The sequence below is a fragment of the Dreissena polymorpha genome, chromosome 2 (genome assembly GCF_020536995.1).
Source record: "Dreissena polymorpha isolate Duluth1 chromosome 2, UMN_Dpol_1.0, whole genome shotgun sequence".
NCBI lineage: Eukaryota > Metazoa > Mollusca > Bivalvia > Myida > Dreissenidae > Dreissena > Dreissena polymorpha.
In genome coordinates this window covers 75,323,852-75,338,897 of record NC_068356.1, presented here as the reverse complement: position 1 = coordinate 75,338,897, position 15,046 = coordinate 75,323,852, and the positions used below count along the sequence as shown (strand labels likewise).

General features: G+C 33.6%; 1 protein-coding gene and 1 long non-coding RNA gene across 2 annotated transcripts in view; one reads left to right on the top strand and one right to left on the bottom strand.

Annotated features, from left to right (window-relative positions):
* LOC127867671 (brain protein I3-like) overlaps window positions 1–15,046 on the bottom strand; it is an 87,594-nt gene that overhangs the window by 62,876 nt on the left and 9,672 nt on the right. The gene's annotated exons all lie outside the window — the stretch shown is intronic.
* LOC127867685 (uncharacterized) lies at window positions 9,122–14,855 on the top strand. The gene is made up of 2 exons (XR_008043617.1): window positions 9,122–10,332; window positions 10,450–14,855. It is a non-coding gene; the product is annotated as an uncharacterized LOC127867685 (long non-coding RNA).

Below are 15,046 nucleotides of genomic sequence, written 5' to 3'. Positions count from 1 at the left end.
ACTCGCTTGGTTTCCATTTCCATGCTTGGATCAAACGCGTACACCTTGCATCCAAATAGCTTTACCACTGCCAGATCGAAGTCTAATCTATAGTCTATCCCAAAGGCATATACAATACACGGTGGAGACGGTCGATAGGGCTTATCAGTGCAGATGTCCTTTCCACCGTCCTTAACAGTACAAACACGATATACATTCCTGCACAACGTCTGCATACGGTTGATGTATTTCCAGAAGACGCCGATCAATTGCAGCCGCGTCATTTGCTTAAGCGTAGCATCGTCCGGTAAAACGTAATCCACAGCCTCATAGGTGAACACATCGTCGACGAAGACGTTAATATTCTCGCTTTCTTCCGCTGACATTTCGGGAACCTGACTGCTCCTTTTATTCTTATAAATGGTAACCAGTATGCACATTATTAATCCGAATAATACTATAGCACAGATGAACTTGTTCTTTCCTGTTATGTTCATTTTTGTGATGCGAGTCAAAAACGCGTTTGTCAAATGTTTGAACGTTAGCATTGTGCGCTTATGTTTACCGCTAACGAAAGGCAAATAGCCTGTAAGTGAAATAAACTTTAAAATTTCTTATCAATTTTATCAAAATATCATCTTGATTGGTTTCTTAAAAACGAATTCTAAAATAACGATTGAAGCATCAGTAGGCCATGCTTTGTTTTACATGTCACATTGCCAAACAACGTTGTTCCTTTTTATGTGTTTGGTTAAATTGTTGTATATAGTGGTTGACATTTCTGCTAGTGATGAAGTTTGGTCGCCTCTTAAGCGATAACCATATGGCAATTTGTTCCGATATGATCGTTAATAGTATATTCTTATGAAAGTTTTCTTATGATAAACAACACACTTTGCTTCTGTGCTTTTCCATGTTGGTCCTTTCAAGATGTGAGTTCATGGGAATGTTTTCAATGTGTGTGACGTAATGATAACCTATTTTCTAACTTCTGCTTGTATATTGGTCAACTCCTTATTAGCAATTCTAGCGTTTGGGGAAGGTTCTTTCTCGATAATACCTTGTTTTTCTTCTTGAAATAACTGCTAAGCGGACGTAATCTTATGATCGTTATGGCGGTATATTTATCCTGGCTTTTATGAAGTCATTGTTTACCCAGATACCTGGTTAAATATCTGCGGTACACGCGTAACAGAAATATTCACACCATATACCGTCGGACCTTGCTGTCTTTATAACTATGCGATACCACTACTCCATTAGTTACTTTAATTGTAACTAAATAGACTCATTTTAGCATGCAATTTAATATTTTGTGTCCAGTATAATGTCCAGTGTTCAATCTTGTTGTTTAAACGAACTTGACCATTTTATAATGTTACATAACCGGGCAAAAAGTTTCATAAAGTAAGGAAAATATTAGCAATTTATAATGCACAATATCATCTATTACCTTAATTCCCGATGTTTTCTTATATAATATAAAATCATATTAAAAATACAGTAAACTATAATAATATATTATACAATACAATATGACATTATACTATATTATATAACTCACCGTGAAATGTCCGTCTGCAGATAAGTAACACTTTGCCAACTCCCAAGAGTCTGGTATCTGGTCACATTTCTGAACAACACATTAAAGTGTTAGTTTGTTGTTGTAGTTTTTTGCCATCATACATACACATAAAAAAATCCTCTTCACGCGTCGGACATGCAAACGCTGTATTCATATTATGTGACCCCACTCTTTATGTAAATTAATTTATAATATAAAATAGTATAAACTAATATTATATAATATAAAATAATATAAAATAATTATATGTTTAATGACGCATCATGTGTCTGTCTGCAGGGAAGTAACACTTTGCTATCTCCCAATAGTCCGTGGTCACATTTAATTATATTAGATGGAAGTGGTCGTTTGTTGTTGTAGGGCATTACTCCGTATCTATTCTCATAGTTATTAAGTATTGGAAATAGAAACTTGGCAAATAGAACCTATAAATTCAATATATATTCCTGTATTTTTCATTGAGGGATTCATTTTTTTCTTTGCTATTTCCCACAATGTGATTTAAAAAAAAATCTTAATATTTCTATTCCCATAGTATTTGTAGTTGCGCGATACTCAAAGGCTTTTCTGTTGATAGAAAGCATTTTAATTTTTTAACGAACGGAACTAAAACATTACCACACATTACATGTACATCAAACATTCCTACGAAATAAGACTGTACGCTTTAACTAGCGTTAACATGTACTTAAAATATCAGACAAATTTAGTACTACAGATCTAAGTAATGAACAAATAAATATTGCACAAAGCATACACAAATGAAAGGACAAACATTAAAATGCATAGCAGTACAAATAGGAAAACCAAGAAACATAAAACACATTTAACATAACAGACACCCCAGTACATATAAGAACATATATTAAGCAAGGAAAACATAAGATAGCAGCTAAAAATAACATAGAACATAAAATTCAAAAGCTATATAAAATCAATAAGAAAAATCACAGCTTAAACGATGTTGTATAATTTTAATAGTACAAATAAAACATTATTACTAAGAACTCTATGACTTTTTAAAACAATATTGTTCAGGAAGGCTTTTGTAATGCTGAAAGTCTCCAAAAATAAGTTAAGAGAGTAAAATAATAAGCTAACACTTGTGTCCGTATTAACAAGAGCGCACTGGCTTGGTCACGAGACACATGGATATTAAAAGTTGGAAACAGTATATATATGTATATATATGTATATATATATATATATATATATATATATATATATATATATATATATATATATATATATATATATATATATATATATAAATATATATATATATATATATATATATATATATATATATATATATATATATATATATATATATATATAATGCGGCTCAAATAAACATTTAGAGTCTTTATAAAATAGGGAACCTGATTAATTTACATTACTTGAATGTACAAAAATATGTAAAACACATGAAAAGCAAAACATAAGGGTAGACATAAGAAAGCAAAACAGGAATCATAAGCACTTAAGTTTACAAACTAAGGCAAAGAGTAGAGATCATGCAGGGAAAAATATCAAAGAGGAGACAATAGCAAATTCAAGGACGTATTTGATTAAAACCCTTTCAGTGTCACGGGCTACAAACTTTAATATTTTAAATATATTTAGTTATTTATGCAAGACGGACAAGAGCAGACTGATTCATTCTAGTACTCAAGCATGGATTTAAATGAGTTGAAGGATGACATTTGTCTAAAATGATTTGGTAAATTATTCCAGAGTTTTGCAGCTGTGTATCTGAAAGAGTTTATACCATACCTGGTTGATCTTGTCTTAGGCAGCCAAACTGTATTTGAATACATTGGAATGACCACGTTCTTTCCTCATGGTTGCAAGCGTTGATGACCAAGCCATCGTAAGTGACCGTATCCTCGCCACCAAGTCCCCAGTTGCAGAACCAGATGTGTTCAGATACTCGCATGGATTCCATTTTCATGCTTGGATCAAACGCGAACACTTTGCATCCAAATAGCTTTACCACTGCCAGATCGAAGTCTAATATATAGTCTATCTATCCCGAAGGAATATACAATACACGGTGGAGACGATCGATAGGGCTTATCAGTGCAGATTTCCTGTCCCCCGTCCTTAACAGTTCCAACACTTTATACATTCCTGCACAACGTCTGCATACGTTTGATGTATTACCATAAGACGCCGATCAATTGCAGCCGCGTCATTTGCTTAAGCGTAGCATCGTCCGGTAAAACGTAATCCCCAGCCTCATTAGTAACAACATCGTCGACGAAGACGTTCATATTCTCGCTTTCTTCTGCTGACATTTCGGGAACATAATGGTTGCAAGCGTTTTGATGACCCAGCCATCGTTAGTGACCGTATCATCGCCACCAAGTCCCCAGTTGTTGAACCAGATGTGTTCAGATACTCGCTTGGTTTCCATTTTTATGCTTGGATCAAACGCGAATACCTTGCATCCAAAAAGCTTTACCACTGCCAGATCGAAGTCTAATCTATAGTCTATCCCAAAGGCATATACAATACACGGTGGAGACGGTCGATATGGCTTTTCAGTGCAGATTTCCTTTCCCCCGTCCTTAACAGTACAAACACGATATACATTCCTGCACAACGTCTGCATACGGTTGATGTATTCCAGAAGACGCCGATCAATTGCAGCCGCGTCATTTGCTTAAGCGTAGCATCGTCCGGTAAAACGTAATCCCCAGCCTCATTGGTGACAACATCGTCGACGAAGACGTTAATATTCTCGCTTTCTTCCGCTGACATTTCGGGAACCTGACTGCTCCTTTTATCCTTATAAATGGTAACCAGTATGCACATTATTAATCCGAATAATACTATAGCACAGATGAACTTGTTCTTTCCTGTTATGTTCATTTTTGTGATGCGAGTCAAAAACGCGTTTGTCAAATGTTTGAACGTTAGCATTGTGCGCTTATGTTTACCGCTAACGAAAGGCAAAAAGCCTGTAAGTGAAATAAACTTTCAAATTTCTTATCAATTTTATCAAAATATCATCTTGATTGGTTTCTTTAAAACGAATTCTAAAATAACGATTGAAGCATCAGTAGGCCATGCTTTGTTTTACATTGCACATTGCCAAACAACGTTGTTCCTTTTTATGTGTTTGGTTAAATTGTTGTATATAGTGGTTGACATTTCTGCTAGTGATGAAGTTTGGTCGCCTCTTAAGCGATAACCATATGGTAATTTGTTCCGATATGATCGTTAATAGTATGTTCTTACGAAAGTTTTCTTATGATAAACAACACACTTTGCTTCTGTGCTTTTCCATGTTGGTCCTTTCAAGATGTTAGTTCATGGGAATGTTTTCAATGTGTGTGACGTTATGATAACCTATTTTCTAACTACTGCTTGTATATTGGTCAACTCCTTATTAGCAATTCTTGCGTTTGGGGAAGGTTCTTTTTCCATAATACCTTGTTTTTCTTCTTGAAATAACTGCTAAGCGGACGTAATCTAATGATCGTTATGGCGGTATATTTATCCTGGCTTTTATGAAGTCGTTGTTTACCCAGATACCTGGTTAAATATCTGCGGTACACGCGTAAAAGAAATATTCACACCATACACCGTCGGACCTTGCTGTCTTTATAACTATGCGATACCACTACTCCATTAGTTACTTTAATTATAACTAAATAGACTCATTTTAGCATGCAATTTAATATTTTGTGTCCAGTATAATGTCCAGTGTTCAATCATGCTGTTTAAACGAACTTGACCATTTTATAATGTTAAATAACCGGGCAAACAGTTTCATAAAGTTAGGAAACTATTAGCAATTTATAATACACAATATCATCTATAACCTTAATTCCCGGTGTTTTCTTATATAATATAAAATCATATTAAAAATACAGTAAACTATAATAATATATTATACAATTCAATATGACATTATACTATATTATATAACTCACCATGAAATGTCCGTCTGCAGATAAGTAACACTTTGCCAACTCCCAAGAGTCTGGTATCTGGTCACATTTCTGAACAACACATTAAAGTGTTAGTTTGTTGTTGTAGTTTTTTGACATCATACATACACATAAAAAAAATCCTCTTCACACGTCGGACATGCAAACGCTGTATTCATATTATGTGACCCCACTCTTTATGTAAATTAATTTATAATATAAAATAGTATAAGCATAAGCACTTAAGTTTACAAACTAAGGCAAAGAGTAGAGATCATGCAGGGAAACATATCTAAGAGGAGACAATAGCAAATTCAAGGACGTATTTGATTAAAACCCTTTCAGTGTCACGGGCTACAAACTTTAATATTTAAAATATATTTAGTTATTTATGCAAGACGGACAAGAGCAGACTGATTCATTCAAGTACCCAAGCATGGATTTAAATGAGTTGAAGGATGAAATTTGTCTAAAATGATTTGGTAAATTATTCCACAGTTTTGCAGCTGTGTATCTGAAATAGTTTATACCATACCTGGTTGATCTTGTCTTAGGCAGTCAAACTGTATTTCAATACATTGGAATGACCAAGTTCTTTCCTCATGGTTGCAAGCGTTAATGACCAAGCCATCGTAAGTGACCGTATCCTCGCCACCAAGACCCCAGTTGCAGAACCAGATGTGTTCAGATATTTGCATGGATTCCATTTTCATGCTTGGATCAAACGCGTACACTTTGCATCCAAATAGCTTTACCACTGCCAGATCGAAGTCTAATATATAGTCTATCCCGTAGGAATATACAATACACGGTGGAGACGATCGATAGGGCTCATTAGTGCAGATTTCCTTTCCCCCGTCCTTAACAGTTCCAACACTATATACATTCCTGCACAACGTCTGCATACGGTTGATGTATTTCCAGAAGACGCCAATCAATTGCAGCCGCGTCATTTGCTTAACTGTAGCATCGTCCGGTAAAACGTAATCCCCATCCTCATTAGTAACAACATCGTCGACGAAGACGTTAATATTCTCGCTTTCTTCTGCTGACATTCCGGGAACATAATGGTTGCAAGCGTTTTGATGACCCAGCCGTCGATAGTGACCGTATCCTCGCCACCAAGTCCCCAGTTGTTGAACCAGATGTGTTCAGATACTCGCTTGGTTTCCATTTTTATGCTTGGATCAAACGCGTACACCTTGCATCCAAATAGCTTAACCACTGCCAGATCTAAGTCTAATCTATAGTCTATCCCAAAGAAATATACAATACACGGTGGAGACGGTCGATAGGGCTAATCAGTGCAGATTTCCTTTCCCCCGTCCTTAACAGTACAAACACGATATACATTCCTGCACAACGTCTGCATACGGTTGATGTATTTCAGAAGACGCCGATCAATTGCAGCCGCGTCATTTGCTAAAGCGTAGCATCGTCCGGTAAAACGTAATACCCAGCCTCATTGGTGAACACATCGTCGACGAAGACGTTAATATTCTCGCTTTCTTCCGCTGACATTTCGGGAACCTGACTGCTCCTTTTATTCTTATAAATGGTAACCAGTATGCACATTATTAATCCGAATAATACTATAGCACAGATGAACTTGTTCTTTCCTGTTATGTTCGTTTTTGTGATGCGAGTCAAAAACGCGTTTGAACGTTAGCATTGTGCGCTTATGTTTACCGCTAACGAAAGGCAAATAGCCTGTAAGTGAAATAAACTTTCAAATTTCTTATCAATTTTATCAACATATCATCTTGATTTGTTTCTTTAAAACGAATTCTAAAATAACGATTGAAGCATCAGTAGGCAATGCTTTGTTTTACATGTCACATTGCCAAACAACGTTGTTCCTTTTTATGTGTTTGGTTAAATTGTTGTATAAAGTGGTTGACATTTCTGCTAGTGATGAAGTTTGATCGCCTCTTAAGCGATAAGCATATGGCAATTTGTTCCGATATGATCGTTAATAGTATATTCTTACGAAAGTTTTCTTATGATAAACAACACACTTTGCTTCTGTGCTTTTCCATGTTGGTCCTTTCAAGATGTGAGTTCATGGGAATGTTTTCAATGTGTGTGACGTTATGATAACCTATTTTCTAACTACTGCTTGTATATTGGTCAACTCCTTATTAGCAATTCTAGCGTTTGGGGAAGGTTCTTTCTCCATAATACCTTGTTTTTCTTCTTGAAATAACTGCTAAGCGGACGTAATCTAATGATCGTTATGGCGGTATATTTATCCTGGCTTTTATGAAGTCGTTGTTTACCCAGATACCTGGTTAAATATCTGCGGTGCACGCGTAAATGAAATATTCACACCATACACCGTCGGACCTTGCTGTCTTTATAACTATGCAATACCACTACTCCATTAGTTACTTTAATTATAACTAAATAGACTCATTTTAGCATGCAATTTAATATTTTGTGTCCAGTATAATGTCCAGTGTTAAATCATGTTGTTTAAACGAACTTGACCATTTTATAATGTTACATTACCGGGCAAACAGTTTCATAAAGTTAAGAAACTATTAGCAATTTTTAATGCACAATATCATCTATTACCTTAATTCCCGATGTTTTCTTATATAATATAAAATCATATTAAAAATACAGTTAACTATAATAATATATTATACAATTCAACATGACATTATACTATATTATATTACTCACCATGAAATGTCCGTCTGCAGATCAGTAACACTTTGTTAACTCCCAAGAGTCTGGTATCTGGTCACATTTCTAAACAACACATTAAAGTGTTAGTTTGTTGTTGCAGTTTTTTGCCATCATACATACACATAAAACAATCCTCTTCACACGTCGGACATGCAAACGCTGTATTCATATTATGTGACCCCACTCTTTATGTAAATTAATTTATAATATAAAATAGTATACAATAATATTATATAATATAAAATAATATCACATAATTATATATTAAATAACGCATCATGTGACCGTCTGCAGGGAAGTAACACTTTGCTATCTCCTAATAGTCCGTGGTCACATTTAATTATACTAGATGAAAGTGGTCGTTTGTTGTTGTATGGCATTACTCCGTATCTATTTTCATAGTTATTGAGTATTGGAAATAGAAACTTGGCAAATAGAACCTCTAAATTCAATATATATTCCTGTATTTTTCATTGAGGGATTCATTCTTTTCTTTGCTATTTCCCACAATGTGATTAAAAAAAAATCTTAATATTTCCATTCCCATAGTATTTGTAGTTGCGCGATACTCAAAGGCTTTTCTGTTGATAGAAAGCAGTTTAATTTTTTAACGAACGGAACTAAAACATTACCACACATTACATGTACATCAAACATTCCTATGAAATAAGACTATACGCTTTAACCCAATATTTGATGATTGCTGTATTTGGTTGTAAATGGTCAATCGCTACTTAACCTTCTTCTTCTGTTGTATTCTTCCATGACGGTTTGGAAAATGTATGCAAAGCATACGCTTCCTTGAATGGCTGTTGGCCCAAGCTAATCGGTCCAGCAATATTGCTACGTGTGTCTCGCGACATATTTTCTGAATGTATGTATATAGCATTGAGAATGTATTCATTTTACGTACACTATGTGTTTTTCCAAGATGGCCTTTTTAATCTGTGATTCTGTAATACATGTATTTTTCTACTGATGTTGTTTAGATATAAGTAATATATCAGTAAGTCTATAATGTATCTCTAGCAAAGAGGGAAACAAATGTGTGATATCGCGATTTTTTCTTTTCTGTTTCAGTACAATTTTTAAGTTAAATATACATATCTCTGCAATAAACCATATTCCAAAATCCAACACATTACTCGTGTGTGTGTTCTTCCACGACACTTTATATCTTTGTATTCAGTTCTTAATGCTTTTGAATTGCGCCTGACATGGCTAACTCTATGGTGGAGTGAAAATGGAAATTCTATGCGCAAAGTATTTATAATACTGTTGTTGGTATACTTGTAACGGATATAATCTTATCCGTTCATTTAGTTCTAGTGAGTACAAAGGGCTCAATGTAGGCATCTTTAGGTGGGTAACACTCTGTATGCCATCTGTATGCCATGTGTTGTCATTTTAAAAATCGATTGTTTATCTTGGCAATATTTAGGATCAGTTAGAATATTTGTCACGTGTGTATAAAAACTAAGTACCCAAGTTAAATCTTAGATCAACTCTGGAAGCCACATTTATGATTCAGTATTGATGAAAAATGTTTAGAATTTGTATCCTGACAATATCTAAGCAAGATACGAATATGGGTAACGTTCATCCAAATATCTGTGACTGTGAGTCTAGGTCGTGTTTCATCTAGAGTTATGAATCACAGTTTCTTTCTTCCTCTCTTTAAAACAGTGAAAAAGTGTTCATTATTGTCCTGAGACTGTTTTCTGTACTTTTTTATCTATCTTTACTAGTTAACTGCTGTATTTCATTTAACTTAAGAAAAGGCAAACAACAAAAATGCGATATATAATATACAGTATTTGTAAACATTAATCAGCATAGAAACGTTGTCTTTCTAATGTGTTCTTCCAGGAAGGCGTTGGAAAGCTGTTTGTGTATGGTCTATTTATCTCGCAATATTTTCTTTAATATCATTAGACAGTTTTCGTAAGCATGCATCGAAACTTTGTTTGAGAATTGTCGTCCTCCAAACAGACCTTGGAAATCCGTGTGTTCAGGGACTTTTATCTCCCAAAATTTTTAACAAATTCGCATTAGTGACAGTCTTCATTTTAGGGTCTTTTTATCTCCCAAAATGTTTTACAAATTCGCATTACGGTCAGTCTTCATTTTATGGTCTTTTTATCTCCAAAAATGTTGTACAAATTCGCATTACGGACAGTCTTCATTTAAGGGTAAGTTTATCTCCCATAATGTTTTAAAAATTCGCATTACGGACGTCATCATTTTAAGGTCTTTTTATCTCCCAAAATGTTGTACAAATTCGCATTACGGACAGTCTTCATTTTATGGTAATTGTATCTCCTAAAATGTTTTAAAATTTTGCATTACGGACGTCTTCATTTTAAGGTCTTTTTATCTCCCAAAATGTTTTACAAATTCGAATTACGGACAGTCTACATTTGATGATATTTTTTTTAACCTTTAAAATCCGTATTCAGTGCTCAGATATATCATCCATAATATAAATATCAGTATGCATATCATTATACACAAAAGCTCTAAGAAAAAGTCATCCCTAGCCTTGCAAATCCGATCCCTTGGTCCCCAAATCATTTTTAGCATTGCGGAAAACAATAGTTTAATATGAAGTTTATTTTTGTTTAGTTTCATTTATTTAGGTTATAAATTTATTTATAAATTATTATAATTAGGAAACCTTTTTATACAATACATCCTAGTTTTTTTTATCAAACTTGTATTCCGCTCATGTGCTTCCACGATGGACTTGTGAATTCCTTAAATATTCGTGAACTGCAAACGACTTAAAAACCTGCGATTGACTAAATTTGGATTTTTTGTTTGTATGTATTTTCAACTACTGATATTGTATTGCTATTGTTACAATTTCCCACATCAACATTGGAAATGTACACCTTATGTTGTTAAATTATTTATCACATATTTATTTTAATATTAATATTAATTTATTAACATAACGAACGTTTTAACGTCAAAGTCATTATTATCTTGTTGGAATACTTTGATCTTTTTTCGAGGAAAAATGAATGCTCACTTGTTCGTTTCAGAAAATCGCACATAGTCGTACAAATAACATTCCATGACATTTCCGTCAGCAGATAAGTAGCACTTGGCAATCTACCAGGAATCAGAGGTCTGGTCACATAACGGTACAATATTGAAATTTGACTAAAATACAATATACTAGAAGTATTGATCTGAATGTAGAAACACAATTCTGGTTTCCCATTATCCGCCTTTCTATTCAGTGTTGCTTTTTTCATAATATAGTACAGTATAATACAATATAATGATATTGAATAACGCATCATGATTTGTCCGCCTGCAGATAAGTAACACTTTGCTATCTCCCAATAGTCTGTAATGCGGTCACGTATCAGTAAATAACATAAGAGGTCGTTTCTTGTTGTTGGTTTTGGTTTTGTTGTTGTTTTTGTTGTTTTGCTAATGCTCCGTGTATATTTTTATATTTATTTAAACAAATGGAAAAAATAAAACGCACCGAAGTATTCATGCCATAAGAACCTTTCGGATTCGTTTTTTCACAATAAAACGGATGTTTCTTGATGTGTTTTTATACAAATCGAACCAATAAATCGAGTAAATGTATTTGTATATTAATTGTTGGTTTCATTATTTGGGGAAAGAATACTTTACTATTGAACATCGATGTGATTGTCACGTCTGAATATTCTCATTCATATTCTATGTTTCGTAGCGCAATATGCAAGTGGCGTTCGTATTGTGTTTCTTACGAACGAGTCTAAAACATGACGAATCAAACCATGAGGAAACATTTTTACTCCAAAATTCCTTGTTTGGATTCATGTACTAAGAGACCGTGCACTTATGATCATTATGGTGGTATATTTATCCTTGCTATGATCAAGTGGATGTATGCCCAGGTCTGATATCTCCGGTACACATGTTCAAGAAACAATCTCGCTGCACACCTTCAGGCTTGTGAAAATCGCTGCCTTTATGATTCTGTGATCCCACTACTCTATTAGCAAATTAATTTATAAAAAAATACATCATATATATTATTTTGTTAGTCTAATTTTATGATTCCCATTTTCAGTCATCCTGTTTAAAGGAAATATGCATTTTTTTATGTACCGTAACAATGCAAACAGTTTCATGAAAATAGGAAACTATTGTCAATTAATACAGCATAATGCCCTGAATGACCTTAATTTACGGGGTTTTTTTTGTGTCCTATATAACATAGAATAATAAAATATAAAATAATATAATATAATACAATATAAATTATATTATACAATACAATATGGTATGATACTATGTTATATAACCCACCATGATATGTCCGCCTGCAGATAAGTAGCATTTTGCCAACTGCCAAGAGTCTGAGATCTGGTCACATTTCTTTATAAAACATTAAATTGGTAGTTTGTTGTTGTAGTTCTTTGCCAACATGTACACATAAACAAGACACAATCCCTCTTTACACTTTCGGATTTATTGTAAAAGGTGTTTTAATATAATTATGTGATCCCACCCTATATGTAACTTAATTTAAAATATAATATAAAATAATGTAAAATATTATAATGGTATATTGAATAACGCATCATGATATGTCCGTCTGAAGTCAAGTAACACGTTGCTATCTCCGAATATTCTAATATCTGGTGTTGTGTTGAGCAATACTCCGTATCTATTTTCATATTGATTGAAACTTTGCCAAAATAAAACGTACTTAATATTCATTGGCAAGAATGTCGACGCTTCTGTTTCGTTTTCAACACTCAAATCGTGTTTTTTTCTTATTTGTTTTTATACAAATAGAACTTAAAAATTAAATGTATTTCTGTATTGATGGTTTCATTCTTTACCTTTCATTTTCCCATTAATGTGATTGCCAATATTTCTATATATAACGATTCCCATTCTAGTTTTTTAGCGATATACTCGTAGACTTTTCTTCTGACAGAAAGCATGTTGTTTTTAATGAACGAAAATGTAACATAATCAAACAAATATAACACATTCTTATGAAATAAGACTGTGAGCTTTAACCCAAGATTCGATTCTTGCTGTATTTTGTTTTGGTTGGTCAATCGCTACTTAACATTTACATTATTCCTCCATGACGGATTTGAAAATGTATACAAAGCATACGCTTTTTTGATAGGCTGTTTGCCCAAGCGAATCGGTCCAGGACTATTGGCACGTGTGTCTCGAGATACAAGTTTTGTTTCTGTGATTTCTATGTCCTTTTAAAAAGTTTCTGAATCTGTGTATAAAGCAATGAGAACTTATTTATTTTACGTACACTCTCGGCTTATGTGTTTTTCCAAGATGGCCCGTTAAATCTGTGAATTTGTATTACATTATTTTTTCGACTAATGTTGTTTAGCTATAAGTAACATATTAGTCTATAAATTATCTCTAGCATTAATGGAAACAGCTGTGTAATATTACGAGTTTGTCTCTTTTTTCCATTTTTAAAGTTACAACACCAATACTCTGCAATATACCATATTCTAGAATGCAACACGTTATTCGTGTTTGTTTTCTTCCACCACGGTGTTTTATATCTGTGTATGCAGTTCTTCATTGTTTTGGAATTTCGCATGATTTGGCTAAATCTATGGTAGAGTGAAAATGCAAATACTATGCGGAAAACATTAAGATTTTTTAATGAGTTTTAGTAATTTTTATATTATCCGTTCATTATAGTTAATGCGAGCACAAACTGCTCAAAGTAAATATAAAGAAGAAACCTCAGTGGTCATTAAAGGCGTCCGGCGTCGAGCGTCGTGTTGTGTGCGATGTCGAGCGTTAGCTCTGTAACACTCTGAATGCTATTTGTTTATCCGATTTTGAAATAAAAACACTCGCTCATATTTTTTATCTTGACGATATTTGATATCAGTTAGAATCTTGGTCACGTATGTACAAAATAGGTTACCAAGTTAAATTTGATAAAGACCTTATAACCACTCTAGGCGCCACATGCATGACTCTAAATGGATTGTTCTGAATATTTATGTAGACAATATATAAGCAAATTAAGAATTCCTGAAACTTGGGAAATCTGCGGTAGACTGAAATCGGCTTTAGTTTGGAGAGTGTTTTTTGTTTTCAGTGTTTTCAGTTTCCAGTGTTGACATGGTGTTGTAATTGTTACAATTGTATATTTTACGCTTCACAATTATGGAACTACACCTTAAGTTTCTAATATATATAGGAAGAGATTTATTAAAATATTATTCATAATAAATAAACATAAAAACAGCATAAACGTTAAGTCAAATGCATTCATGTTGCACTTCTTTGAATCGTTTTGTTCGACAAATATAGGGTCACATTTCCTATTAAAACGTCAAAGCATAACATATTACATAACATACCATGACATTACCGTCGGCAGATAGGTAACAGATAGGCAATCTACCAGGATTCGGTGTCTGGTCACATTGCGTTGTATCACAAGAAATTGGTCTTCTTTATTGTGTTGCAATACCCGGTGTCTTTCTTTAATAATATTTTAATTTAACTAATATTCCAAATACAACAAGTATTAATTTGAATGTAGATAGCAAGTTCTTGTTTCCATCTATCGATGTTTGTTGTCATTGTTGCTTGTTTTTCATAAAGAAAATTTTCAGTTAAAATATTATTTATTACATTGTGTTACTGTTGTTGTTATTTTTTCAAACTTGGATTACTCCTATTGTAATACCTATCGAAATTAAAATTTGTACATTTCATACAATGGAACATGATGTGAGATACCTGGGCTAGAGTTAACTACAGTCACATGAAACTTACAAAACTAAAACTCAACAAAATGTGTGGATAAATAAAAGTTTGCTTT